Below are 18,037 nucleotides of genomic sequence, written 5' to 3' on the forward strand. Positions count from 1 at the left end.
AGCAGGAAGCTTTTCTCCCTCGATAACTGTCTATGCTGTGACTTTTTTTTTCTTGTTTCTACTTTTTTAACTTCTGCATTTGTTCCCACAACCTGACATCCTACCTGGGGTCACCCTATGCTGGGGGCACAGGAGCTCGGCCAGGAGGCTGCGCTCGGAGCCGCATCCAGGGACCGAGATACAGGTCAGCCGCGACCCAGCTACTTCGGCGGGAGGTCGAACGCGGAGGCGGGAACCCAGATGCCGGCTTAGGAGGTGCGGCCAGCCCGGGCAAGCCCGCCAGGGAGGCTGCGGCCCCGCCCACTCCCGCACTCGCCCCGCCCACTCCCGCACTCGCCCCGTCCCCGCCTCGGCCACACCCCGCGCTCTCCCCGCCCCCCGGGACCACCCCTCGCCCTCGACCGCGCGCGGCTCCGCCCCGCCCGCAGCCCCGCCCCTCCAGGGCCACCCCTCCGCCCGCGGGGCGGGGGCCGAGCGCTCCGGGCACTCGCGGCGGTCCCGGCCCCTCTCCGCCTCGCCGCCGCCGCGGTGCTTCCCGGAGCCGCGCGCGCCCCCGGCCGGGCGAGCCGCTGGACGACCAGAGCGCCGCAGGAGCCCGCGGGGACGCCATGCGAGCCAGGTAGGCGCGCGGCGGCGGGGCGCCGGGGACTGGGGCCCTGGGGGCGGCGCGCCGGGTCGCCTCGGGCCTCGCTCCGCCGCGCTGGGCGTCTCGGCGAGGTGGCAATGCCCTGCGGGCGCCGACCGCTCCCCGATGCCTGAGTTTGGGCTCCTGGGTGCCGGCGCGGGGCTGTTTCGGGGCGGCCTCGCGCGTCCCCCGCTCCGGGGCAGGCGGGCGAGGCCCTGGACCCCAGGCGCGCTCGAGCCCCTAGTGCGGCGGCGACCCCCTCCCGGGCGCTGGCGTCTGCAAGACTCGCGGCCCTGGGGCGTCCCCGCGGCGACCGGACGCGTGCTCTGGGCGCGAGTCTGGGGCACGCGCGGCTCGCGGGGGCCGAGGGGCACCGGGAGGGCGCGGAAGGGTCTGGGTGACCCCTTGCGCGACTCCGAGGAGGAGGGAAGGGCGCGCGGTTCCGCTTAAACTTGGTGACGATGCACATTTCAACTTCTTCGGAGAGCCATGTCGAGGTTTCTGGCTTGGCGGGCGGTGACCCAGCAGCGGCGAGGTGACAGCGCTCGCAGCCGGCGGGCGGGACCGGCGTGGATAGAGGCGCGTTGTTCTCCAAGTGGTGTCTACCGCGAAGCCCGCTCGGCTGCCGCTGGTGTCTGTTAGGGTTTCAGCCTTAAGTGCCGGGCCTCCTGGCCCTGGGCAGGCCGTGCATCCCGGGGTGCTACCGTGCAGATCGGGGCACGAACCGTGCAGATCCGGGGCTGGTCGGCGTTGGCGCTTCTCGAGTGTGCTGCGCCCTGAGGTGCTGCCCGGGAGTAGTAGCGCTGGTTGGGGAGCCCCACTAATCATTGATATTTGAAAAGGAGTATTGTGCCGGATTTTATTCGTGTTTATTCTTTCCAAGTGCAAGTACATTGTTTGGTATGTCAATCATAATAAAGTTCTGGTAACTTTTGTCCTGATAACAAAAGCAGTGTATTCCAGAGCAGAAAATATGGAATTAAACAGAACCATCCTGATCCAACAGCTCCTACCAGCCTTTAATATGTACATTCTTGGGGTCACAGCCTTGCAGATTTAATCAAATTACAACAGAGGCCTTTCTTGTCTAAAGAGATTTGTTAATGCAGCCCTCCCCTCCCTTCTAAATGTAATTGTCTCAGAGCTCCAAAGTTTGGGTTTTTGGCATTAGCACCCCACGCAAGTTGAGAGTCTCCTTCTAGTGGGCTGGGGTTCTGTGTGAAATCTTGAGCCCAGATGGAAAGAAGGGTAGACCTGGTGCCTCTCAGCCCGCCCTGTGGTTTTGGTTCCTTGTCTTGTAAAAAATGATGGTAATGATTCTCAATCTGCTTCTCAGGCCACCATAAAAATTAATGGGTGGTTTGCAGAGCGTTTTGACATACTTGGGTGGACAGCGGCTGTACTTCAAGGTGCTGGGGAGCATTTTGCTGTTGTACATTGTCATCCAATAAAACAGGCTGCCTCCCCCACCTGCATATTCTGCCCAGGAAACAGACCCCAGGCATGTCCGCTGGACCCTGGAGCACATTCCCGATTCCCTGTTCAGCACTGGCTAAATCTCTCAAAAGTGGGGAGTTTGGAGGGAGCTGGGGCTCTCAGACCCCCTCCCCCACCACAGCCTCTGCCCCTGGGTGGATTTCCTAAAGTCAGGGGACACTGATATTAAGAGGGCCACGCAGCACTTCCTGATGGGCTTTGGCCTGTGGAATGCCTGCGAGGCTGCCGGGGAGAGGGAATGGCCAGCCCTGGGAGGGTGCACCACCTGGCTTCCCAGGGGTTTGTCTTACTGCTCACTTGTTTACTGAATGAACAATGAGGAGCTCGGAGGCCAGCCGCGGGGAAGCCTGAGAGGCTTCTGTGAGCTTGCCTTTCCCCCTTGCAGTCCGAGGTTCAGGCACCACGCTTTTATGTCCTTAAAAACAGTCAGTGGCACCATGCTGTTTGTGAGTTCCAGGTGCCTGCAGCCGAGCTGGGGAGGAGGCTCGGAGCCTGCCTTTTGTCCTCTCCCTCTCCCCCCAGGAAGCAGCGGGAAGATCCTCCTCCTGGGTCCTCCTCGGATAGTTTCATTTTTCATTGTCTCTCAGCACTCCGATCTGGCCTGGGTGTAGTCCACGCTCACACTGGGATTTGGAAGGACCCAGAAGGTGGGCTGGGTGAGTTGCTTTTTAGGTGTCCTGGTAGGGCCCATTGTGTAAATTTTCTCATTGTGCTGCTAATTTTCTGCCCTGAGGGAGGAAGGGGGTGTCTTCCTGGAATTTCTCTTTGCTAAATCGGCAGCTTGGAATTGTTTCCCTCTGGGATGTTTGAATAGATTTACTTCTTATTCTAATGTTGGGCTCTAGTCTGATTATGAGATGGGCGGTGGGGAGTTGGGTTTACTTCCTTGGGTTCTGGGAGGTCCCTGGATTTGAATCCTCCAATCCCAGGCACGCAGTCTTCCTCCTGGGGCACAGGCCGTTCTTCCCTCAGCAAACCCTTGATTCAGACTAGGTTAGGAGCCACCGAGCTCTGCTTGCTGACCTCACCCTGGCTTCGCACCCTCCGTGGAGCCTTGTTTTGAGGCACCCAGTGGAAGTCTCTGTGCAGCTAGCTCTTTGGGTTTCCTGTCACAGTGATTTTCAAGTTCATCTGCCACCTGGGTTGGGCTGTGCTGTGATTTTTCTTCTGAGAATTGCAGTCAGCCCCCCATCTCCCCGACATTTCCCAAGGCCCTGGAGACAGGCACCAGGACTTCTTTGTCCTGAGGTTGCAGCCTGAAACCAGGAATTGAGAAAAGGTCACCAAACAGATAGCCAGACTTGCAACCTCGGCTCCTCAGCTCCTGGCACAGTGGGAGCCTCACATTTAGCCACTACCCTTTAGAGGGGTGACAAAAAATAATTTACCAAGCCCCAAGGCATCCGAGAACAATCCACTCCTGATTCAGAGTCCCGCAGGAAGCCACTACTCAGAGGCCTGAGGGCATCCGCCTGTTGTGTAACCCACACCCGAGGTAGAGGGACCAGCTCTGGGGAAAGGGTGTCTGTAGTTAGCCTTGGAGGTCAGGACTTTTCAGAAAGGAAGGGCTGAGGTCTCTCTGGGACATTCCCGCCACCTCCTGTTCTGTCTGCCAGATGGGCGACACCTTCTTAAGCTGTCAGTAAGCAGATGGGCTTCCAGGAGCGAAGTGGTGCCGAGTTCATCTGACTCAAGATTGGGGTGTTTAAGGGTAGAGGTCAGTGTCACTCACTGGGGACTCCCCCTCCTCCAAGCCAGGTGTGCACTCTTTCTAGTTCTCACAGATACCGGAGGGTTTTATTTTTCAGGGAAGCTGTGAGTATTTGGGTGACCCTTCTAACTTGGCAGTTCAGAACCGGATCTGCCCAGGTCCCAGAGCTCTCAGCCACATCTCCTGGTGCTGAAATAAAGAAACAGATGTCCTCAGTTATACAGTTGGGAGCATTAGGACAGGTGTGGAAATGGCAGAGTGGCTCTTCCTGTACACAGTTAGAGACAAGCATCTGCTTGGAGGTGATGCAATCTGTGATGTCTGCAACTCCTCAGCCCTCAGAGGGCCGGGGCCTTCGCCCTGTCTGCAGCAGCAAGTGGGTCTACACAGAAGAGCCTGCTTTGAAGTTGGGGTAACTCAGATCTGGTATGCAGACCTCTTGTACCTTGAGGAAGTGACCTGGGCAGACCAGTCACTAGGAGGAGATTATAGGAAGATGTAAGATAAGGGTTCCACCTCCTCGCAATCAAATGAATGACATACTAATGAGATTATTCTTATCTGCTCAATAGAGGCTTATCTCGGGGGAGCCCTGCGGAGGCCTGTTAGCCAACTCTTCTGAACAGATTGAAAAGAATCCTTTCTTTAAAAGGGATTTATGATTCCAACTTCTTACTAAATCTTCCCCATCGCCCCATTCTTGGGAACGTGGGAGCGGACTGAAGCCCGCAGGCCTGAATCAAGCTTTTCTAGCTTCCCGTGAAGGGTCGGAGCCAGGTGTGTGCCAGGAACCTGCTCTGGAAGATGAGACCCAGAGCCCGGGTGGCGCACCTGCTGGTTTCTGTGGTGTAAACACTCCCGCCACAGCTGGTGGCAAGCCAGGTGTGGGCCGGTGGCATGTCTAAATAGTGAATGGCGGTGGGGACCAGCCCCCTCCTGTGGACATGGCATAATAACCGCCTTGTGCTGGGGCCATGTCTGCTGAGGAGCCGTGCTGACAGGGACATGGGCGTCGCTGAGAACCTCCCCTGGCAAGTCCCCCAGGCCATGCTCTGTGAATTCAGCGTGAGGACCACTGAGGAAGGGGAGAAGTTGTGTTCAGGGCTGGCTTGGCCAGTGTTTGAGGCCTGCCTTGAGCAGAGGCTCCCTGTGGGGAGAGGCAGGCAGCTCTGCCCCGCCGCTGCCCACTGCCTGCCTCACTTCAGGGGCCTGGCATTGCTTTGTTTGCTTTCGCTGGTGCAGAAGAGGAAGGGGTGGATGGAGCCCAGAAGACACCCTTAGTCCTTGGGTGAGTGTGAGGAGCTGATCTCGGGAGAGGCTTCCTGGGGCCATCCAGCTGGAGAAAGGACCGACTTCACGCTTCGTGGGCCATAGCTGAGAACTTCATAAGTCCTTGAGCTTAGTTTCACACATAAGTGGATTACTTTTTTCCTCTGTCATAATTAGCAGCAAAATCATCTTAAAATGTGAGTGCTTTCTTGGGAGATGGTAAGCATGGCCAGGGAAGTGCCCTTTGACCTCAGGGCCAAGCTTCGTCTTCAGGTCTGGGTTGGGAAGGGGTAAGCAAGGGCTCTGGGTGCAGATTTTAGGCAGGCACCAGGTCTCAGGTTGTTGTGTTCAGGGCAGGGAAGGACCCTTGGAGAGAGGCCTGGAGCCTTGAGGGAGGAGGGGCTCCATGCGGGAGTCTTATCGGGAAAAGCAAGAGCCAGTGCCTTGCCATGAGGTGGGGCAGGAAGGCTTAGGGGGTGTCGGGGCAGAGGCAGCTGGGAGAACAAGTGCTGTGTCCCTGAAGCCCACTAGAACAGTGGGACCCCTGTGCGAACCGGACAGTTCTGGGTAATGGGGGACTGGAGGTTCCTAGGGTCCCTAGGTTTGGCTTGTAAGAACCGTGTGATTGTGGTAGTGGGGAAGCTTCTAGAAGAAAGAAGACAGAGTGGAGATCAAGTGCCCAGCTGAGCCTCCCCAGGCAGGCAGAGCTCCCTGACTCCCGCGGGCAGAGCCGCCCTTCCTGGTGCCTTTTGGGTGAGGGCTGCTGTTCACTTCTGAGGTCCTCTGTGCACAGTAGGTCCTCAGAGGCAGTGCGCCCGGGTGGGCTGGAGGAACCGGCCGAGAGAGGGAGGCCTGCCAAGAGAAATCAGGGTGGTGACTTCATCAGACCATGGAGTGACAACTCCAATGTTCTCTTCATAGGCCTCTTGACATTTTAAAACTTACAGTATAGGACCAGAGTGATTTCTGGCGTTGCGATTTGGGCTTGGGAGTAGTAATCTGCTTACTTGTGAATGCTGCCAGGGGGCCATCGTCAGAGTTGCTTGCAGTCCAATTTTTAATTCAGGCAGGCTTATCCTGCCTTTGTTTACCCATTTTCCACTTAATGCCCTTTGTAAAAGGATTTGAATTTCTAATAGCTTTAGGATACAAAGAGGCAAATGGAGTAGTCTAAAAATGCGTGTGCATTAAGCACTTTAAAGTCACCTGAGAATCATAGCTTTGATAGGCAGTGGCTTTGAGCGTTTCTTTGTCCTGGGCATAAATGGAAACTCCACTTCTCCCTGAAGCTGAAGCCGCTGTAGTATACAGAAACAGTCTGTGTGCAGCGCTGGGTTCAGGGCCTGTGTCCCTGCGGGCGCGGTTTGCAGGTGGTGGCCCTGGTGAACATGCTCCCGGTTTTTCGCCCTTCCCAAAGCCACGTTTTTCTTGTATTCTCTTACATTTTCAGAAGTCTGCGATCAAGGGGTTTATAAGAGGAACACTCTGTTCCTGTCAGGTGCTGGGTATCTGCTGAGGGATGGCCTTCACCGTGTGGGGCGGAATTTGAACCTGGACCCCCTTGAGGCCCACAGTGGGGGTGTGGCTGCGGGTGGTCAGTTACCAGCCTTGGGGGTCTCTGCCGCTCTCCTAGGGCACACTTGCATTGTGTTCTACCAAGCCTCCTGATCTCAGAAGGGTCCCATCAGGGACTGAGGGTTTGGGGACATGAGGTTGCCCTTTATAGCACAAGAGTTTTTCTGTGATTTCAGATTCTCCCTGCATCTGGAGGTGGCTCTTTGTGGTCCCTCAGAGATGAGGGGACAGTCCCCAGGGAAGCCTTCCTGAGAGTTAGGAGCCTGGCTGTCATCCTACTATCCCACCCCGTGGGACAGTGGCTGCATGGCCTGTCCCAGTGGCTAGACAAGCTCCTCTTCTGGGTGGTCTCTCCAGTGGCCCATTTGGGGGTTCCGCTGTGACAGAAAAAGAGCCAGCTTTTCCACCCTGTGTGCATCTTTGGCCTCTGGTTTTGACCCAGGCTTGGCCTTGGCCTGCACAGTGGTGATCATGGTACTGACCTGCAGGTGGGAGATTTGGGTGGGATTACATAATATCCCCACATTGTCCCCCATGAATTTGGCTGTGTCCTTATGCCCCTTTGGGCCTCTGCTTATCGGCTGACAGCTCTTGGTGACCTGTGGAGTGAACCTTGTGTGTGCCCCCCCAGTTTATTCCTAATTGTCGAGTAAACAGGTTTTGTGGGCAGACAGGTGCCCTGGCCAGGGAGGTCTCAGCATCAGACCTGAGCAGTGTTGGGTTTGATATTAGGTGTCCAGTCTGACCTTTAATGGTCACTTTGTTACTTGAGCTCCTGGGGGAGACCTGTGAGTGACAGAGCCGGCAGGTGGCTCTACAGTCCCCAGGCCTGGGGTGAGTGTGCTCCGGAGGCAGTGTGGAAGGACCAGCAGGCTGCTGGGGGCTTCTGAGCCCCCCATGAAGAGTGCCCGCCTGCCTGAGCACCTGGGGTTCCCTCTTTTCGTGGGAAAGCACCTGTGTCTAGTGTGAGTACTTTACCGGTAAAAACAAATGGTTTGGGGAATAGTTTCTTTTAATTTATTTTTTCTCAAAAACCCTTTTAACTTTAGTGTTTTGTTTTTTTTTCCCCCTCAAATACTTACATGTTCATTTTGGAAACATTGGAGCTCTTTGGGAGAAGTTCACAGGGTGGGTCCTCTAGGTATTCTGCCGTTGGAAGTTTTCACGTGTGAGCACAGGCCTTGCAGACCAGGTGGGCTGGTGCAAAAGGGGCCTCCGTGTTCCTGGCACACGGTGATTTCAAGCAAGCGTGGTCCGCGTGTTGAATGAGCGCTGAACTTTCATCTCCAATGGTGGCACTTTTGGAGGAACACACACAGATTTGCACCCACACTTCCAGTGTCAGAGTGTGTGGGTGTCCCTCTGTTGAGCAAGTCCTCGCAACAAAGGTGCCCCAGGCCTTGTGAGGTCTGTGGCTGGGGTCCCCTGGAGTGTCCCTTTCCTTGTTCGGCCTGTGCAGAACTTCCCACTGCGCAGTCCTGGGTGGGTGGTGGATGTGCCCTCGCTGAGCAGAGGAGCCCCAAGGGCAGGGGGCAGGGCGGGTTCCTGGTCGGATGTAAACCTGGGGGCTTCAGGACCATCTGGAGGGATTGTGTCTCTGGATCCCAAGGTGCGCAGGTCCTGCGGGCTCTGCAGGCCCACTCCCCTCAGCGCGGGGAGGGTGATGATTCCAGCGCGTTCATCTTGGACAGCCGGGGCCGGAGCTTCTCCAGGGTCTTGCTGGGTGTCAGGAGGGCCTCGCGGGTGGTGTGGCTTGATCAGCTCTGACACGGTGGGCCGCAGTCCCCTTGGCACTGGGGGTGGCACTGGCTTGATTTTCGGACTTGGGGTTCGCTGAGAGGGGCAGGTTCTTACTACTTCCTGCTGACGGCGGTCGTGATTCTGAATTCTGCCTGTGGTCTGGTGTCACAGGCCTCTGTCTGGCAAGGGAGGAGAACTAATTTATGGTCAGAATATTTTTTGGCCGGTCCATGTCCTGAGCGTGGTTTTGGCACCCACTGTGTCCGTGAGTCATGCACCTGTTGGTAACATGGGGCAGTACTTTGAGGGCCTCATAAAACCCCACAAGGGTGAGGGGCTGTCTGCTTTCCCACACCCTTGCAGCTCATTGGTGCCGTGGGCTGAGTGCAGCTGCTCCTCGGCAGGCTGGGCGCTGACCCCTTTTGTAAGAGCTGGGGTGCCGCGCTGGCTCCCCGCCCTTCCTTAGCTCGGGCGGAGTGGGTGGGGGACCACCGGACAGCCTCTGCCTTCAGGGCATTGGCCACAGCTCAGGAGAGGGCATTTGGTACCCAAGGGGAGAAGGGCAGGGTTCCCGGGGTGGTCCCGGGGTCAGGGCCGGCTTCCCTGAAAACCCCCCGCAGTGAAGGGAGGAGAGGCCAGGAGGTGGGTGGGTGTGCTGGGGAGTTTGGAGGGGTTTGGGGAGGGTGGCTTGGTGAGTTCAAGGAACCAAAACAAACATTGGCAATGGCTTCCTGAGAGCCCTGGGAAGGGCGCCAGAGGCAGGTGGCCCGTCAGACGGGCCCTTCTGAGCTTTGATCAGCTTTGAACTTTCGTCTAAGGCCACTGGGAATACTTGATTAGATGTGTGAGCATGACCTGAGAGGCTGGGTGTGATCTTACCAGGGAGGTCACCTAGCCGGGGGTGTCCTGGGCAGGGAGCTGCCCAGGGGGTGACCTGGCCAGGAGGCGACCCAGCAGAACACTTGTCACCCTGGGTCCCTTCCTCACAGCCTGGCTCCCCCTGCAGTGGAGTTGGCCCCTCCCAGGGCTCCTGTGGTAAGTGACCCACACATGGTACTTATCCCTCGGGGGCCTGCCGTTGAGATCTCATCAGATCATCCCGATTCAATGTCCACTCTGCACAGTTCTTCAAAGTTACATTTGTCACCAAAAACGACACCTGGGAATCTAAGCTCACGTCGGAGGCCCACGGGAGCCACAGCGTTCTGTACCCCAGACAGAGGAAGGCTTTGATGAAGAGTGGAAGGCCCACTGTCTAGCCGAAACCCGCCCGAGGGGTCCAGCAGGGCCGGCGTCAGCGTGCCTCTCCCCCCTCGGAGCCTGGCTGCCCCCATGGTAGCCCTTGTCAGATTCCCTGACTGCCACCTTCTCTGCCTGCGTGAAGTGCTGAGGAGCCGGGGCCCACTGGCCACCCAGGAGGTTTAGCCCACGTCCACCGGCTAATCCCGCCTCTTGTGGGGAACTTCACAGCCCCTGCCCCCCGGGGAAAAGCAGCCGTCCGGAGCATGCCCAGAGCAGAGCCACCCATTGTCAGGGCTCAGAGGAGGTGACAAAAGCTGGAAAGTGATGTCATAAACACCAGTTGGTTTTTTTTTTGTCATTCGTGAAATTTTCTAGAAATTGGCTGCTTGCTAAATGGGGAGTTTGGTTGTTACCCCGGGAAGAGGAGGGGTTACTTTGCTGAGCGGGACAGTGGGGAGAGCAGCCGTGGCTCCCGGGTGAGCGCTCCACTGGGGGCTGAGTAGCAGGCCAGCGGCTCCCTGGGAACAAAGTGCCCGCCCGCGTGCCGCCCGCACAGGCTGGGAAGTCAGGCTTCCTGGGAACCTTGGGCGGAGTGACGGAGAATGAGGGGCTCATTCGCGGTACTCCTCTGCCTTCAGCTTGTGCTGCGGGAGCTGTGCACAGGCGCCTCCCGCAGCTCGAAGTCAGGGCGAGAGGGGACAGAACAGCGGTCGCTGTTGGCGCGTGAGCTTGGGCATGTAGAGGGCCCCCTTGGTCATCTGCACACTCCCACCCCGCCTTTGTCTTTCAGGAAACAGAGCGAACCAGACATTTAAGGTGTTCGGTGGGGGGCACAGTAGCTGGGAAGGCCCCGCCGCCCGTCCCTGTGCCAAGGTCTCGTACATAGAGTCTCCAAAATGTGGTGGTGTTCACTTTTGCTGAAGGCAGAGGTGGAGCCCAGAGGACAGCAGTGTGCCCGGGGCCCAGCAAGTGTCTGACAGTGGGGTTGCCGTGTGTGGCACCTAGGCCCAGATGGTGACCGAGGGGGCCAAGGACAGGAGACGCTGGCGTCTCGTGTTCAGTTTCTTGTGACTCTTTGGCTCTGCGTCTGGGATGCCTGAGCCCTTGGTGCCGGTCTGCCCCCTTAGCACTCTTGAATCACAGGAGTCCTCGTGTCCCTGGGGCCAGGCTGACGTGCCCGCAGCCTGCCAGGGAGAGGAGGTTGACGCTCTGCTCAGTTCAGCCCACACTGGACTTGTGGTAGATGGCTTCTGGGCCGTCCCTGGTTCCCGCGCAGCACACACCTCTTAGGCTCCTGGTGGTCAGAGCGGTGGGCCCTCAGTGGCCTTGTGAGGAGCCACCTGGCATCCTCAGCTTTTGGTCTAGAAGTGCCTAGCGTTTACAGCATATGGGGGGGGGCTGCTGCCATCTTGTTTAACAGATGGGCTGGGGCACAAAGCATTGAGGGGTGTCTGAGCTGGGAGGCGGAGGAGCCAGGTTCAGCCCCATGATGAATGAGAGGCCTTCCAAGGAACGTCATGGGGTGGATCAAAGCAGGGGACTGCCCACCCCGGTGCGTGTGATCCCGGGGTCAGAGGCATGCCTTGCCCACCTGCTTCTGAGCAGGGTGTGATTCCTTGTGCACCTCAGTATCTGACGCACAGCCTGGCACTGGTCAGCATGATCCTGGCAGACCCTCCCCACCCTGCGTGGTGGGTGTTTTAGAGATCACTGCAGCCTAGGCACCTGCCTGGGACATCTCCTTGGTGCTCCTCGGAATAGCCGTGTCCAGAGCTTCCCATCCTGGGCCAGGGCACCTGTGGGCCGCTTCCCTTGCTTAGGTGAGGGTGGCCATCCTCTGGGCCACTTGGCCTCCATGGGTCCACAGCTGATGGAGCAAAGGGGTGAAACTGCCCAGGCTGTGATCCTACAGGCTGTCGAGTCAGCCCTGTGATTAACAGTGATGACTGATGGAATGTTCTAGGTGTTTCCTCTCTAGATCTTGGAGCTCTGCTCAGAGGGATAGTTGGTAGGTCTTTAGAACCAGGAGGTAGGGGGTCAGGGGTTGATAGAGCGCAGAGGTGTTCTGGAGGCACCTGCTCCCTGGGAGCTTCTGGTGTTTGTTCCGGTGTCCTCCTCAACTGGACGCTGTCCCTCCTTACCTGGTTGACCTCTAGGACCCTTGCACTGGGGCTGAGTGGGGTCCTGTCCTGCTTTGGGGGGGTCCTTTGGGATTTTGTTTGGATTCTGTGTCAGATTGTTCCTGTGTTCTCTGGGATGGGGAGAGGTACCATGGACGGGGTCAACTCCTTGATGAGGCTGTTTCATCCTGCCTGCCCTGCGTCCTGCCGTCGGGCTGTCCAGCTTGGCTTCTGTGAGCAGGCACTATTTTCCTCATTTGGGGGTGCTTTCAGTGATGACGCATATTTTTGACATCTCACAGTTTTGTTAGTGTGAAAGTTCTCCTGTGCACGTTCGATGTTTTCAGCCCTGAATTTGACTTTTTTCAGTGTTCCTTAATTTGTCCCCGTCCTGAATCATTTTGTTTAGTTTCATTTCATGTGGACAGGGTCCACCAAATATGTCCAGCCTGGAGAAGAGGCTCTGACCCTCAGTTGTTGGCTTTGTTTATGTTTGTTTATTTATTTGTGATGCTGGGGATGAAACCCAGGGTGCTGTACCTCTGAGCCACACCCCTGCCCCTCAGCCCTTTTTTATTTTGTGACAGGGTCTTGCTGAATTGCTGAGACTGGACTCAAATTTGCAACCCTCCTGCCTCAGTCTCCTGAGTCTCTGGGAGCACAGGTGTGCACCATGGTGCCTGGCTAGTCATGGGCTTTAATTAGGAGGACATTCAGACATTCAGCCTCTCTCCCCATGACCTTGAGGGGAGCCTTCCTTGAAAAGTTTCCATCTTTATTGTTGGATATGCTGTCTTGAGGCTTTAGGATATCTGATTTGCAGTATTTCGTGGATGGTTTCAGTCTCCTGCAGTAAGCCCTGGTCTGTGGGTGGCCCTGGGGTGAGAACCAGCCTCCACCGTGACGCCCAGAGCCCCGCTGAGAGCCCAGCTTCTCTAAGCTTGGAGTGTTGGTGTTACCACGGGTGCTGTGACCACGTGTGCGGCAGCACCTGTGTCCTGCGGCTTTGAGGCCCCCTTTTCTTCACTCTTGGGTTCCTTGATTCACGTGGCTCCTGTGCAGAGTGCCTGAGTGTGCCCGCACAGCTGCCTTGGCCTTTGACCTTTGCCCACCACTCTAGCCTGCAGTCTTCCAGGGACTTGCTTGTGTCACAAGTTTGCCAGCCAGCCGCATGGCTTCTGGCCACCTGGCCTGCACACTCCCACAGCCTCGGGCCTGGTCTCCGGTGCCATCTGAGTCCCTTCTGCAAAGCTTGTGTGTGACCCTAGGCCTTCCTGCCCTCAGCTTTCTGCCTTACTGTCACTCACCTGGTCCCCACGGCAGCTCCCCCTTGTCTCCCAGGGGTCCTGCTTTAGGTCCCGCTGACAGGGTCAGGCCTGGAGGCACCTTTCCTTTGCCCTTGAGTTTAAGGAAGGCCTGGCCCATCTCTAAACCTTGGCTGATCCCAGTGTGTGCCTCAGGATCACCCGGGAGTTTGAAAATGTCGCTCAGGTCCCTTCCTGGATTCGGTGGGGGTGGGGGACTGGGGCCTGCCTTTTGCATTTTGAGAGCATCTTTGGAGATGGCTTGGGCCTCCCCGTCCCCCTGCGTTATGTGTCTTGAGCCTGTCATTCCTGAGATGATGGTTTCTCAGAACTTGTGTGCACAGAAATTGTTTCAGCCAAGGAATAACCAATGCCTTCGGAAGGTTCCAGACACCGCAGGCGGGTAGACAGTGAGAAATGAGCCGCCTCCTCTCCCAGCTCGTCCCCCGGCCCTCACGGTCTGTGCTCAGGCTCCCTGCCTGTGGATCCATTTCTGTTTTATTGACTCTGGGGACCCAGCTCACTTTTGCCCCCTGGAGTGACAGCTGCGGCCACTTTTGCAGGCTGCACAAGGCCTCCGGAGCCATGGGAGGAAACAAGATGGCTCCTCCCTGGCCCCTGCTTTATCATCAGCCTTTCATTCTGTTGCAGGCAAAAGACGGCGTGCTCCCCTCGTAGCCACCTTTAGTGTTCAGTGTGTTCACCGCTGTGCGGCCGTGACCCTAGAACCACGCGCCCAGCCCCCTTTCCAGCCCCCTTCTGCAGGGTCCACCTTGAGATGGATCATCTGGCTTCCTCCCTGAGCCTTCTGTCCTCCAGGGTCTCCTGTGTGGTGGCATCTGTGCCTTCTCTGGCTGGCTGTGTGTGTGTTTACCCACCCATCCTGGGGACACTTGGTTCTGTCTTGGCTGAGTACTGCCCCTGTGAACTTGGGTGTGCCCAAATACCCAGGATGCCCTGCTCTCGATGCCCTGGGCATTTGCCCAGGGGCAGGATCGCGGATCACATGCCAAATCTGTTCCTAGTGTTTTTTTGTTTTTTTTTAATAGGAGCTTCCAAACCATTTTCGCAACAGCCCATCACTTCACATCCCCTTGGTGCGTGGGGGCCTTTTCTCGCATCCTTGCCAGCATTTGTTATTTATTATGTTTTTATTTTTTATAGCAGCCTGCTAATGGGTGTGAGCCGTCCCATTGTGATCTCGAGTTCCTCAGAGATGACGAGGTTTAGCATGCTCTTTGGCCTTCTTTCAAACACATTTTCGGTGAAGGTTTTTGGGTAGTAGGTCTTTTTCTTTACAGGTACAGAAATACCTGGTGGAAAAAATTAAAACCCGGGTGCATTGTTTCAGACTTTTTCTCCCAGTGTGTGTTTTCTCCCAGCGCACATCTGTGTAGGGAGCGGATTTCTGTGTCAGCACATGGAGAGGGGGTCCTTCTGCAGGGGCCTCTTCCTGCACTGCTCCCAAAGCCCCCTGCACCCTTGCATAGCACTTGAAGGGTCGCCATGACGCATGGTGACGTGAAGAGCTCACGGAAAGCCTTCCTGTGCAGCCTGAACTCTGGGAACACAAGCCTTCTGGTGACACTGAAGGGTGTTCAGGAGGAACAGCAGGGAAAGGGATTGTAATTCCCTTACTGTGAGGTGAACCATGTAGACACTGTCCTTTAAACTGGAGTCCTCTGTGCTCAGTTCTGCAACCTGCTTTAGCCAGTGACTGGACACAGGACAGCATTTGTAGGCAATGCTGAAGTCACCTGCAGGCCATCTGGCCGTGCTGCCATCCTGAGCAGCAGGTGGATGCCATTGGGGGAACTGTGTTCAGTGCCCCTTGGGGACCTTTCGGTGGCCTAGCGGGCGAGGCCTCCTGGGGTGTGCACCCTGCTGTAGCCTCGTTTCCTTTCCTGTCTTCTTCAGATTAGAGCCGGGGCCATCTCAGTGACTCCCGGCCTCACTTTGCAGAAGTGGCTGCAGCGCTCTGCCTTGAAGTCAGGTGCAGAGGAGGAATGGACCACCCTGCAGGGCGGCAGTGCCAGACCTGGAGACTCAGCTTCTGGAGAGATGGACAGGGCTCTCGCCCTCCTGGGCAGACAGGACTGGTCCTTGGCCCAGCTCAACCCCTGCGCTTCTCTGAAGCCTGGGCTGGGGCTGCGAGGCTGCACTGCCCACATCAAGTGTCAGCCCGTCTCCGTGCTCTTGCTGGTCAGCTGGGGTTTCAGAGCTCAGCAGCTCCTCCCTGGCCCTGGGATATGGTCATGCAGAGGTTCATCTTATTGCACCAGGCGTGGAGGGCATAGAGGGATGACCTGGAGTGCTGGGCCCATGTGGAAGCCCAGGAGGGCTGTGGAATGTTCTGCCTTCAGGATGGGCTGGCTGGCGTGGCCCTTCTGGCTCTGTTTTCAGGGACAGCTCAGTACTGCCCCCGCCCAGGGCATTGACATGCTTTCGTAGCACAGAGAAAGCTGGGGCTGCCTTGCTGGCCCAGCCCCTCCCTGCTGGCTGTTCCCTGGGGGGCTCTGGGAGGAGGGAAGGAATCTGAGCTGGTCCCAGTGTTTGGACTTTCACCACAGCCGGCCCTGTCCGTCGCTGACTCGTGGCGATTTGTAACGGGGATCATAATAAAACACCCCAATTAGAGGCCCTGTGAGTGCCCCTGGCACACGCCTCAGCCCTGGCTTTGGACCAGCCCAGCACGGCCCTGCAAGCAGCTGCCCTTCGTGGGGTTCCAGGGCCAGGAAGGGAGACTGTTGGAGTGAGACGGGGGTCTGTGCAGCCCTGTGTGTGGGAACCGAGCCTGCCCGGCGGAGCAGCTGGCTGGGAGCCCCTGGAAGCAGGTGTTTAGTTGCAGGTGACTTTCCTGTCCCTGAGACACAGTCGTGACCTCAGCAGCACGCGGGATCAGGTGCTCTGCCTGGCGCTGCTGCCCTGCTCCCTCTGTGGGTGGGTGGCCAGTCCCAGGAGGTCCAAGGCCTTGCGCTGAGGTCACAGCAGTGGGACTCAAGCCCAGAAGTCTGGCCACACCAGAGCACGCTGTCCCTTACCTCCCAGTGCTGTGGCGCCGTTGCTCTGCCTGGGACCCACGTAGTCCGGATTGGAATTCGACCCGGGAGGTGGGCAGCGTGGGTGCCTTCAACTCTCATTTGGAGAAGCGGAGGCTGGCATTCCGTCGCTGGAGCTGTGAGGGACAAACATTGACGTTCCATCTTGGCTCCCCTTCCCAGAGCTGCCCTTTGCTGAGGGGACCAGGACCCAACAGAAACTGATCCCTGCGCAGCAGCTGTGGCTCCAGCCCTGAGGGCCGGGCCTGGGGCCTAGTGGGTGGCGGTACCTTCTAGGGCCAGGGGTCCTGCCTTTCATTCAGCTGCCCATGTGAAGAACACTTGCAGACTCAAGGAACCTCTCCCAAGTACCCTGTTAAGGGACCGCGGCAGAGGACCAAAGTCACCCTGGTGCCACCCACCTGGCCAGGATTGTGTGCAGGGCCAACTGGGCAGGGCAAGTGGTGTCTGAGGTGCTGTGTTATAAATGCAGACTGAATTATTGCCTTTATCCTGCCACTCAGATGCCAGGTTCTGCGTAGCCGACCTAAACGCGGGGGCGGGGGGGGCAGGTGCGCAGGAGGCTGCAGGGTCTCGCACAGGAGCTCTCTGCTCAGGGGGGGAGCAAGGGGCCTGGAGAAGCTGGTAGCAGAGGCCAGATAGTGACCAAGTGGACACCTTGGTAGGCCACGCCGACAGGGTGATACAGTGAGAGCAGCAACGCCTTCCTCCCAAGCCCGTGACCCCTGCCCACCGGCAGGGAGAACCTCGGAGGCTCCGGGATGAGGGGGCACCTAAGGCACCCGACAGACTCCGCCAGGCTGTCTCGGTGGTTGACACAGGGATGTCTGGGGCAGTGGCACAGCGAAGAGGGGCCTAGAAGAACACGACAGTGGAGTGCGTGTGGAATCCGGGGTGGGACCCTGGGGTAGAAAGGGATGGGGGGACGCCCGTGTGCAGGACCGGCCGGCCAGAGTGTCCTGGGCAGGCTGTCCCTGTCTCCCACCAGCGTCCTTCGTTCTCTCCTGGCCCAGGTCAGGGGTGAGCTGCTCTCGCAGCAGCCAGGAGGGAGCCTCTAAGCACTGCGGATTACCAGAGTGAACCTGAGACAGGGAGAGGAGTGGCAGGACAATGGCTGCCTTATTCAGGCTCTCCCAGACCCCAGCCGGCCCTGTCAGGTGTGGGGGGACCCTGCCTGTGGCCCTGCCTGTGGGAAACAGGGTGAGAGCACTGAGCACTGGGCATCTGACAGCTGCCTGGAGGCGCCTGCTTGGTCAGCTGTGACTGCTCCCTACCTGTGCAGGTACAGTGGGCGGGACTTTGCCCCTGAGTTTCTGACCTCAGCTCAGCTCCAGCTCAGCCCCTCCTGTGCCCCGCACACCTTGCTCAGTGCCTGGGATTCCCTAGCAACCCCACCACAAAGCGGATTCCAGCCCAGTGGTACTGGGTGGTACATGTGTCACCAGCTGCCTGGTGACTGGGTGGGGCAGCTGCAAGCACTTATGTGGCACTGGCTGCAGATCCAGCGTGGTCTAGCTGCCTGAGGGCACTCCATGTCCGTCCTCAGCAACCTTTTGAGATGAGCGCCATTTTGCCCATTTCAGAGCTGGAGAAGAGGAGTGGGCAGTTCTGTGGCTTGTGCAGGCTCCGCAGCGAGGGGTCCGGCCCAGAGCCTGCCCTCCCCACTGCTCCCATGGCGGCTCTGGTGGGACAGGTGTAGTTCCAGCTGCCTGTTCACACAGACCTTTCCTGCTCTAGGTGAGTGGGGTGGCCCATTTGGACCATGCAGGGTGGTTGGCCACCTGGCCTGCTCTCCTGAGGACATTGGGCAGTGGTCAGCATGTAGGCATTTTGGAGGCCTTCTGGGCCAGAGGTGCATATTCCAGTGCCTCCTGGTGAGCTCAGAACCACGGGAG

The 18,037-nt window shown here is 57.9% G+C and overlaps 1 protein-coding gene across 2 annotated transcripts in view; it reads left to right on the top strand.

Annotated features, from left to right (window-relative positions):
- The first annotated feature begins 489 nt into the window (after positions 1-489).
- Sh3bp4 (SH3 domain binding protein 4) overlaps positions 490-18,037 on the top strand; it is a 77,470-nt gene continuing 59,922 nt past the window's right edge. Inside the window, exon 1 of one of the 2 annotated variants that reach the window (XM_046439622.2) lies at positions 490-619. The gene's annotated coding sequence lies outside the window, so the exon portion shown is untranslated. Of the gene's footprint in view, positions 620-17,728; positions 17,880-18,037 lie in introns of those variants that run through there. The other variant, XM_058577576.1, reaches the window with a different exon arrangement.

Source organism: Marmota monax, unplaced genomic scaffold (genome assembly GCF_021218885.2).
Source record: "Marmota monax isolate L192 unplaced genomic scaffold, Marmota_monax_Labrador192_F-V1.1 WCK01_AAM20220418_F8-fsc00041, whole genome shotgun sequence".
In the NCBI taxonomy this organism is placed as follows: domain Eukaryota; kingdom Metazoa; phylum Chordata; class Mammalia; order Rodentia; family Sciuridae; genus Marmota; species Marmota monax.